Genomic DNA, 10,020 nt, shown 5'->3' with positions numbered 1-10,020 from the left:
TTATCGGTGCAAATGGAAACTAGTCCAAAAAATTACATAGAGGTCCAAAAGAACTAGACAACAACTAATAGGACCTGCAACTTTGCAAAAAGGACCCCAAAACATATAGAAGAAAATCAATCGAGTCCTTCTGGACCGCACATCAGATCTCTGCTCCGCATCCTTTCCAGCAACTCCGTCGCCGGGGACTGATACGCGTACAGCATGCGACCGTTGGGAACCCCAAGAGGAAGGTGTGATGCGTACAGCGGCAAGTTTTCCCTCAGTAAGAAACCAAGGTTTATCAAACCAGTAGGAGCCAAGAAGCACGTTGAAGGTTGATGGCGGCGAAGTGTAGTGCGGCGCAACACCAGGGATTCCGGCGCCAACGTGGAACCTGCACAACACAACCAAAGTACTTTGTCCCAACGTAACATCGACGTTGTCAATCTCACCGGCTTGCTGTAACAAAGGATTAGATGTATAGTGTGGATGATGATTGTTTGCAGAAAATAGTAGAACAAGTATTGCAGTAGATTGTATTCGATTAAAAGAATGGACCGGGGTCCACAGTTCACTAGAGGCGTCTCTCCGATAAGAATAAGCATGTTGGGTGAACAAATTACAGTTGGGGAATTGACAAATAAACAGGGCATGACCATGCACATACATGATATGATGAGTATAGTGAGATTTAATTGGGCATTACGACAAAGTACATAGACCGCTATCCAGCATGCATCTATGCCTAAAAAGTCCACCTTCAGGTTATCATCCGAACCCCTTCCAGTATTAAGTTGCAAACAACAGACAATTGCATTAAGTATGGTGCGTAATGTAATCAACAACTACATCCTTAGACATAGCATCGATGTTTTATCCCTAGTGGCAACAGCACATCCACAACCTTAGAACTTTTACATCCTTTGTCCCAGATTTAATGGAGGCATGAACCCACTATCGAGCATAAATACTCCCTCTTGGAGTTAGTAGCAAAAACTTGGCCAGAGCCTCTACTAATAACGGAGAGCATGCAAGATCATAAACAACACATAGATAATAGATTGATAATCAACATAGCATAGTATTCTCTATCCATCGGATCCCAACAAACACAACATGTAGCATTACAGATAGATGATCTTGATCATGTTAGGCAGCTCACAAGACCCGACAATGAAGCACAATTAGGAGAAGACGACCATCTAGCTACTGCTATGGACCCATAGTCCAGGGGTGAACTACTCACTCATCACTCCGGAGGCGACCATGGCGGTGAAGAGTCCTCCGGGAGATGATTCCCCTCTCCGGCAGGGTGCCGGAGGCGATCTCCTGAATCCCCCGAGATGGGATTGGCGGCGGCGGCGTCTCTGGAAGGTTTTCCGTATCGTGGCTCTCGGTACTGGGGGTTTCGCGACGAAGACCTTAAGTAGGCGGAAGGGCAGGTCAAGAGGCGTCACGGGGGCCCCACACAGCAGGGCCGCGCGGGCCCCCTGTAGGCCGCGCCGCCCTACTGTGGCGGCGCCCCGTGGCCCCACTTCGTCTCTCCCTCGGACTTCTGGAAGCTTCGTGGCAAAATAGGCCCCTGGGCGTTGATTTCGTCCAATTCCGAGAATATTTCCTTACTAGGATTTCTGAAACCAAAAACAGTGAAAACAAGAATCGGCTCTTCGGCATCTCGTTAATAGGTTAGTGCCGGAAAATGCATAAATATGACATAAAGTATGCATAAAACATGTGGATATCATCAATAATGTGGCATGGAACATAAGAAATTATCGATACGTCGGAGACGTATCAGCATCCCGAAGCTTAGTTCCTGCTCATCCCGAGTAGGTAAACGATAACAAAGATAATTTCTGGAGTGACATGCCATCATAATCTTGATCATACTATTGTAAGCACATGTAATGAATGCAGTGATCAAAGCAATGGTAAATGACATGAGTAAACAAATAAATCATATAGCAAAGACTTTTCATGAATAGTACTTTCAAGACAAGCATCAATAAGTCTTGCATAAGAGTTAACTCATAAAGCAATAATTTCAAAGTAAAGGTATTGAAGCAACACAAAGGAAGATTAAGTTTCAGCGGTTGCTTTCAACTTGTAACATGTATATCTCATGGATATTGTCAACATAAAGTAATATAATAAGTGCAATATGCAAGTATGTAGGAATCAATGCACAGTTCACACAAGTGTTTGCTTCTTGAGGTGGAGAGAGATAGGTGAACTGACTCAACATAAAAGGTAAAAGAAAGGCCCTTCGCAGAGGGAAGCATCGATTGCTATATTTGTGCTAGAGCTTTGGTTTTGAAAACAAGAAACAATTTTGTCAACGGTAGTAATAAAGCATATGTGTTATGTAAATTATATCCTATAAGTTGCAAGCCTCATGCATAGTATACTAATAGTGCCCGCACCTTGTCCTAATTAGCTCGGATTACCTAGATTATCACCGCAATACATATGTTTTAACCAAGTGTCACAAAGGGGTACCTCTATGCCGCCTGTACAAAGGTCTAAGGAGAAAGCTCGCATTGGATTTCTCGCTTTTGATTATTCTCAACTTAGACATCCATACCGGGACAACATAGACAACAGATAATGGACTCCTCTTTAATGCTTAAGCATTCAACAACAATTAATTTTTCTCATATGAGATTGAGGATATTTGTCCAAAACTGAAACTTCCACCATGGATCATGGCTTTAGTTAGCGGCCCAATGTTCTTCTCTAACAGTATGCATGCTCAAACCATTCAACTCATGGTAAATCTCCCTTACTTCAGACAAGACAGACATGCATAGCAACTCACATGATATTCAACAAAGAGTAGTTGATGGCGTCCCCAGGAACATGGTTATCGCACAACAAGCAACTTAATAAGAGATAAAGTGCATAAGTACATATTCAATACCACAATAGTTTTTAGGCTATTTGTCCCATGAGCTATATATTGCAAAGGTAGAGGATAGAAATTTTAAAGGTAGCACTCAAGCAATTTACTTTGGAATGGCGGAGAAATACCATGTAGTAGGTAGGTATGGTGGACACAAATGGCATAGTGTTTGGCTCAAGGATTTGGATGCATGAGAAGTATTCCCTCTCGATACAAGGTTTAGGCTAGCAAGGTTATTTGAAACAAACACAAGTATGAAGCGGTACAGCAAAACTCACATAAAAGACATATTGTAAACATTATAAGACTCTATACCGTCTCCCTTGTTGTTCGACCCTTACTAGAAATTGTCTAGACCTTAGAGAGACCAATTATGCAAACCAAATTTTAGCAAGCTCTATGTATTTCTTCATTAATAGGTGCAAAGTATATGATGCAAGAGCTTAAACATGAGCACAACAATTGCCAAGTATCACATTATCCAAGACATTTTACCAATTACTACATGTAGCATTTCCCGTTTCCAACCATATAACAATTTAACGAAGAAGATTCACCCTTCGCCATGAATACTATGAGTAAAGCCTAAGGAAATATTTGTCCATATGCAACAGCGGAGCGTGTCTCTCTCCCACACAATGAATGCTAGGATCCATTTTATTCAAACAAAACAAAAACAAAAACAAACAGACGCTCCAAGCAAAGTACATAAGATGTGATGGAATAAAAATATAGTTTCACTAGAGGAACCTGATAATGTTGTCGATGAAGAAGGGGATGCCTTGGGCATCCCCAAGCTTAGACGCTTGAGTCTTCTTGAAATATGCAGGGGTGAACCACCGGGGCATCCCCAAGCTTAGAGCTTTCACTCTTCTTGATCATATTGTATCATCCTCCTCTCTTGATCCTTGAAAACTTCCTCCACACCAAACTCAAAACAACTCATTAGAGGGTTAGTGCACAATCAAAATTCACATGCTCAGAGGTGACATAATCATTCTTAACACTTCTGGACATTGCACAAAGCTACTGAAAGTTAATGGAATAGAAAAATCCATCAAGCATAGCAAAACAGGCAATGCGAAATAAAAGGCACAATCTGTCAAAACAGAACAGTTCGTAAAGACGAATTTCTAAGAGGCACCAGACTTGCTCAAATGAAAATGCTGAAATTGAATAAAAGTTGCTTACATATCTGAGGATCACTCACGTAAACTTGCATAATTTTCTGAGTTACCTACAGAGAATTAGGCCCAGATTCGTGACAGCAAAGAAATCTGTTTCTGCGCAGTAATCCAAGTCTAGTATGAACCTTACTATCAACGACTTTACTTGGCACAACAATGCAACAAAACTAAGATAAGGAGAGGTTGCTACAGTAGTAACAACTTCCAAGACTCAAATATAAAATAAAAGTGCAGTAGTAAAATCATGGGTTGTCTCCCATAAGCGCTTTTCTTTAACGTCTTTCAGCTAGGCGCAGAAAGTGTGTATCAAGTATTATCAAGAGATGATGCATCAACAGCGGGGTTTGGAGTTTTGTCAACCATGAATTGTATTTTGGATACATAAGTTTCAGAGGCTCCCTTTTCATTAGTCTTGGGCTTGCTACTCTCATCAAACAAATTTTCAGGAACAAGCCAAGCATAATTATCATCTAGAGCTTCATGCATTGCTAGGAGCTTACAAGGTATTGGTGCTTTAATCTCCCCACCATCATTAACATTATTAGTGTACTTAATTCTATCCATATCCATATTTTCAAGCTTTCTTTTAAAATCGGTGAACATACCAAGCCTCTTATGCTTAATAAAAACTTTTCTAGCTTCTTTGGCTATATCCTCAAATTCTCGCACAAGGACTTTTAAAACAAAATCTCTATTCTCTCCCCTCTCCATATCAGAAAGTGTAAGAAACATGTGTTGTATCATGGGGTTGAGACTAATAAATCTAGCTTCCATCATGCGTACCAAACAAACAGAGGCATCTTCATAGGTAGGGATAGCTTTTGCCAGGGGTATATCTTTAAGATCTTCATGCATACTAACATGGGTGAAAAATTCTTCTATATTATCTCTTCCAATTATAGACCCTTGTCCCACCGGTATATCTTTTAAAGTAAAATTAGGAGGAAACATGATGAAATAATTTTCTGAGGATCACTCACGTAAATTGGCATAATTTTCTGAGTTACCTACAGAGAATTAGGCCCAGATTCGTGACAGCAAAGAAATCTGTTTCTGCGCAGTAATCCAAGTCTAGTATGAACCTTACTATCAACGACTTTACTTGGCACAACAATGCAACAAAACTAAGATAAGGAGAGGTTGCTACAGTAGTAACAACTTCCAAGACTCAAATATAAAATAAAAGTGCAGTAGTAAAATCATGGGTTGTCTCCCATAAGCGCTTTTCTTTAACGTCTTTCAGCTAGGCGCAGAAAGTGTGTATCAAGTATTATCAAGAGATGATGCATCAACAGCGGGGTTTGGAGTTTTCTCAACCATGAATTGTATTTTGGATACATAAGTTTCAGAGGCTCCCTTTTCATTAGTCTTGGGCTTGCTACTCTCATCAAACAAATTTTCAGGAACAAGCCAAGCATAATTATCATCTAGAGCTTCATGCATTGCTAGGAGCTTACAAGGTATTGGTGCTTTAATCTCCCCACCATCATTAACATTATTAGTGTACTTAATTCTATCCATATCCATCTTTTCAAGCGTTCTTTTAAAATCGGTGAACATACCAAGCCTCTTATGCTTAATAAAAACTTTTCTAGCTTCTTTGGCTATATCCTCAAATTCTCGCACAAGGACGTTTAAAACAAAATCTCTCTTCTCTCCCCTCTCCATATCAGAAAGTGTAAGAAACATGTGTTGTATCATGGGGTTGAGACTAATAAATCTAGCTTCCATCATGCGTACCAAACAAACAGAGGCATCTTCATAGGTAGGGATAGCTTTTGCCAGGGGTATATCTTTAAGATCTTCATGCATACTAACATGGGTGAAAATTTCTTCTATATTATCTCTTCCAATTATAGACCCTTGTCCCACCGGTATATCTTTTAAAGTAAAATTAGGAGGAAACATGATGAAATAAGGAAAGCAGATGCAAGTAACTAATTTTTTTGTGTTTTTAATATGGAGATTGCAAACAAGACAGTAAATAAAGTAAAGCTAGCAACTAATTTTTGTGTGTTTTGATTTAATGCAGCAAACAAAGAAGTAAATAAAACAAAGCAAGACAAAAACAAAGTAAAGAGATTGGATGTGGAGACTCCCCTTGCAGCGTGTCTTGATCTCCCTGGCAACGGCGCCAGAAAACAGTCTTGATACGCGTACAGCACGCGACCGTTGGGAACCCCAAGAGGAAGGTGTGATGCGTACAGCGGCAAGTTTTCCCTCAGTAAGAAACCAAGGTTTATCGAACCAGTAGGAGCCAAGAAGCACATTTAAGGTTGATGGCGGCGAAGTGTAGTGCGGTGCAACACCAGGGATTCCGGCGCCAACGTGGAACCTGCACAACACAACCAAAGTACTTTGTCCCAACGTAACAGCGAGATTGTCAATCTCACCAGCTTGCTGTAACAAAGGATTAGATGTATAGTGTGGATGATGATTGTTTGCAGAAAACAGTAGAACAAGTATTGCAGTAGATTGTATTCGATTAAAAGAATGGACCGGGGTCCACAGTTCACTAGAGGCGTCTCTCCGATAAAAATAAGCATGTTGGGTGAACAAATTACAGATGGGCAATTGACAAATAAAGAGGGCATGACCATGCACATACATGATATGATGAGTATAGTGAGATTTAATTGGGCATTACGACAAAGTACATAGACCGCTATCCAGCATGCATCTATGCCTAAAAAGTCCACCTTCAGGTTATCATCCGAACCCCTTCAAGTATTAAGTTGCAAACAACAGACAATTGCATTAAGTATGGTGCGTAATGTAATCAACAACTACATCCTTAGACATAGCATCGATGTTTTATCCCTAGTGGCAATAACACATCCACAACCTTAGAACTTTCTGTCACTGTCCCAGATTTAATGGAGGCATGAACCCACTATCAAGCATAAATACTCCCTCTTGGAGTTACTAGCAAAAACTTGGCCAGAGCCTCTACTAATAACGGAGAGCATGCAAGATCATAAACAACACATAGATAATAGATTGATAATCAACATAGCATAGTATTCTCTATCCATCGGATCCCAACAAACACAACATGTAGCATTACAGATAGATGATCTTGATCATGTTAGGCAGCTCACAAGACCCGACAATGAAGCACAATTAGGAGAAGACGACCATCTAGCTACTGCTATGGACCCATAGTCCAGGGGTGAACTACTCACTCATCACTCCGGAGGCGACCATGGCGGTGAAGAGTCCTCCGGGAGATGATTCCCCTCTCCGGCAGGGTGCCAGAGGCGATCTCCTGAATCCCCCGAGATGGGATTGGCGGCGGCAGCGTCTCTGGAAGGTTTTCCGTATCGTGGCTCTCGGTACTGGGGGTTTCGCGACGAAGACCTTAAGTAGGCGGAAGGGCAGGTCAAGAGGCGTCACGGGGGCCCCACATAGCAGGGCCGCGCCGCCCTACTGTGGCGGCGCCCCATGGCCCCACTTCGTCTCTCCCTCGGACTTCTGGAAGCTTCGTGGCAAAATAGGCCCCTGGGCGTTGATTTCGTCCAATTCCGAGAATATTTCCTTACTAGGATTTCTGAAACCAAAAACAGCAGAAAACAGCAACTGGCTCTTCGGCATCTCGTTAATAGGTTAGTGCCGGAAAATGCATAAATATGACATAAAGTATGCATAAAACATGTAGATATCATCAATAATGTGGCATGGAACATAAGAAATTATCGATACGTCGGAGACGTATCAGGGACGCACCACTTGGGACGGTGTCGCCGGTAGTCGCCAGGACGAAGGAGAAGAAGGGCCTCAGCAACAGCATATTGGCTCTGAGAAGGACCACTGAAAGGCCAAGATGTTCACGGGCAAGACGGATGACGCCGTCGTATGCCCCGAGCTTGTGAACGTTAGCAGCTTGACTTCCCCATTGGCCAGATCTGAAGCACTGACCAAAGCAAGCCTCACCGTTAGCGCCATCACCTTGATGGCACCAGATCGGGGTTTGGCCGGCAAGATCCGCCAGATTCACCATAGTCCAGATCTGAAGCCGATGACGAGATCCCCGACTCCATTGCGTCATTCTGCTCATGGGAAACACTGGATCTAAGCTTACAACAACACTAACTCCCTCGGATCCAAATTAGCTGACTCAACTTTTCTTATCTAAATATGGGTGTATCCACACATGTTTTTACTCTAGATACATACACGTCTAAGGATAGTTGAATCAATTAATTTAGTTCGGAGGGTGTGCGATATACAGAGAGAAGTTGGCCTCGTCTCCGGCCGGCGAGGCCGCCGAAGAGAAGGGGGAGAGGAGCCGGGGGAGTGGGAGAGACTCGAGAGAGAAAGAGAAGAGGAAGAAATGAGAGCTCCCTGGGGAAGAACATTATTTTTGTCGTTCTGCTCGTAGCTTGAAACTAAAAATTTCGGCCGCGCGCCAAATCATCCCGCCGCATCCATTCGAAAATCCCGTGACCAGTTTTACCCTTTTAACCCTGGTCCGGAAGCTACAACCCACCGACCATGGAGGGCTCTTTCGGTAACAATGAAATATCTTGCCTAGATCCCGAACCCTCCCCACAGGCCCACACCCACCCACCAACCATTCGCCCCATTAGCTCAAAAATACTCTCACACGCCAAAGCTCTGACTCTCTACAGTACTAGATCTGCTTCGCCGCCGGCATACTCCTCCATAGCGTAGCCTTGATCGTGTTGGCTGTCCACCCACCTGATCCGCTCCCCCGCCGCCCTCGCCACCGAAGGATCTGCTTCACCACCGACCTCGCCACCGACGGATCTGCTTCACCGCCGACCTCGCCACCGACGGATCTGCTTCACCGCCGACCTCATCCACAGCGTAGCAATCAACGCCTTGATCTGCTTCACCACCGACCTCGCCACCGACGGATCTGTTTCACCGCCGACCTCGCCACCGACGGATCTGCTTCACCGCCGACCTCGCCACCGACGGATCTGCTTCACCGCCGACCTCATCCACAGCGTAGCAATCAACGCCTTTCCTATCGACGCACCGGATCCTCTCCAACGGAACCGGGTCTACTTCACCGCGCCCCCCCCTCCACAGAAGCCGATCTATTCCACCGACTACCTCGGTGCGGCGGCTGTATCAACTTCACCGAATCCCTTGCCAGCCAACCAGATCTGCTTCACTAACGCGTACTTCTACTGAAACAGGGTCGACTCATCATCTCCCGCGTTCGCCGCCACTGGAATGCAAGTTGCCGCCCCCGTCCACCCCGCCGCAGCTTGGTTAGTACGCTGGCCCGTTAGATCGCGGTGTTTCTTTAGCCATGTTTTGTGTAGTTATTTGCAGATCTCATATGCCATTAACTTTCTTGATGTGTTACTTCGCATGAAGTTCGTTTAAATATTGTACAGTACAAAAGCATTATCCGCTGTTAATGTTGGATCTTCTAATAAGTGGTTCGCATTATCCGCTGTTAAATATTGTACAGTACAAAAGCATTATCCGCTATTCATTTGGCAGCTCAAGTTTTTTGTTATTTGAAACCAGCTGACTTGGTCTTAAATGTGATATCTAAACACAAATTAAGGACAATGGAGTAGGAGGATTAGCATTTCACTTGATGGCTGAACTTAAAATGACAGGCATGTCGACCACGACTAGTGCACGCAAGAGAAGGACCTGCTGTGAGCCAGTATGTGCTTAGTACATGCATCTTATCTTATCTTGTGCTTATTTCTGCTACATGCTGTTATCTGATCTCTACATTGCGTAATACATTTTTGAAATAGTTAATTGTTGTAACTATGTTTGCAATATTACCAGAATGCAGTTTTAGTGAAGCAGTCATCATTAGAAGATACTCGCCAAAGCGACCCTGTGCAACATTATGATGTAAGTCTGCTTAGTACAAGTTCCATACATTGTCTTATTTATGCAACTTGTTATTATCTTATATCTACATTGCATAATAAATGTTTGAATATTTAA

This window comes from Lolium perenne, chromosome 4 (genome assembly GCF_019359855.2).
Source record: "Lolium perenne isolate Kyuss_39 chromosome 4, Kyuss_2.0, whole genome shotgun sequence".
Taxonomy (NCBI): domain Eukaryota; kingdom Viridiplantae; phylum Streptophyta; class Magnoliopsida; order Poales; family Poaceae; genus Lolium; species Lolium perenne.
The sequence above is the reverse complement of the archived record's forward strand: the minus strand, read 5'-3'. Positions refer to the sequence as shown.